Genomic DNA, 1,851 nt, shown 5'->3' with positions numbered 1-1,851 from the left:
CAACCTCGTACACTTCATCACTGTACTCTTATTCTCATTTACTTTCAATTTCCTCCTTTCACACACCCTTCCAAACTCCTCTACCAACTGTCTCAATCTCTCCTCTGAATCAGCCACCAGTGCAGTATCATCTGCAAACAGCAGCTGCTTAGATTCCACTCTCCATCATCAACATTCACCAGACTCAGACCTCCACCTAAAACTCTTGCACTCACCTCTCTTACAACACCATCCATATAAATATTAAACAACCAAGGCGACATCACACATCCCTGTCGCAGCCTCACTCTCAGGTGAAACCAATCACTCACAGCATTTCCCACTCTTACACACGCTCTACTATTTACATAAAAACATTTCACCCCTTCTAGTAACCTACCATCAAGTCCATACAATCTTAAAACAGTCCACAAAGCCTCCCTATCAATTCTATCATACGCATTCTCTAAATCCATGAATGCCCAAAACACATCCTTGCCTTTCGCTAAAGCCACACTTCTCATCACCAATCACTCCCTCTGTACTCTAACTCTCATAATTAACACTCTACCATAAACCTTAACTACAACACTCAACAGACTTATACCCCTAAAGCTAGTACATTCATATTTATCACCCTTGCCTTTATACATTGGGACCACACAAGCACTTGCCCAGTCAACTGACACCATACCTTTCACAAAGCACACATTCAACAATCTTACTAGCCAGTCAACAACAGTCACACCACCACCCTTCAGGCATTCCACAGCACACCCATCCATACCTGAATGAAAAGTCAAGAGTAAGAGCAGTGCAGATGGGACTGCTGAGGAATGTATGTGGAGTACAGAGGGTGAATAGGATACGAAATAATGTGATTCGTGAAAGATGTGGAGTAAGGAAGTCGGTGGACACCAGAATTGAAGAGAGCGTACTGAGATGGTATGGTCATGTGTGATGTAACTGTACGGTGCCCAGTTACATCACACAATTCTTCTGATGACTCAGGCTATTTACCGATGATGTAACACATCAGGCCTCACAAAAGTGTGCTCTGAGACCGAAATCAATCACCAGGGAACACTTCTTTCCATCTGTTCTTCCATCTATTCGCACACTGTCCATTACAGTTCTCTTGCATTTTTTCGGTGGTGGAGCTACTTGGCAAAAGCTGGATGGTGGTTGCCCCTTATCACCAGCCTCCACTAGTTTTCCACTTCTTTCTGGTCTTCTGCAGCCTTCTTCTTATCGTCCTTATTCTTCTTCAGACACTCAGAACTGAAGTGTCCCACCGCACTTACATGTCCAACACGCTTTTGTTACAATTGAAGATTTCCTTGCACTGCTCTGTTCTTGCTCCTTCTTCCATTTGTAATACTCCTTCCTGTGTCCCGGCTTCCTCCAGAACCAGCAACCTCCTCCGGTCTCCTCCTTTTCCCTCGTCCACTTGTAGCAGTCCTCTTGCCACTGTCCTGGCTTCTCACAGTACCAGCAGCTTCCTTCAAAATTGTCTGCTTCACGTATCTGCCCATTTCTTGCCTTGAGTCCTGCACTACAACCGGCCTGAAAAGTGGATGTACTAGACCTGACATAGGACTCAAATTTTAGAGCCCTGGCTAGTGCTTCTTGCATGCTTCTGGGTTGTGCCTGCATCACTTACATTTTCAACTCTGCAATATCAAGAGCATCGATGACTGTTCCCTCAAAAGAATAGCCAACAGGTTAGGTGCTGCTCCAGGGTACACCTTGTATGCCATATCTCCAGGTCATGAGCAAGCTGCTGTAGGAATTCGCCTCAAGCCCGTACCTGGGTCTGGAATCGTGTTCTGTAAACCTCATTCTGGTACATAGTTCCATATCTGTGCTCCA

The sequence above is a fragment of the Coenobita brevimanus genome, chromosome 17, assembly GCF_032717465.1.
Source record: "Coenobita brevimanus isolate Jiangsu-jjx chromosome 17, ASM3271746v2, whole genome shotgun sequence".
Lineage (NCBI taxonomy): Eukaryota > Metazoa > Arthropoda > Malacostraca > Decapoda > Coenobitidae > Coenobita > Coenobita brevimanus.
The sequence above is the reverse complement of the archived record's forward strand: the minus strand, read 5'-3'. Positions refer to the sequence as shown.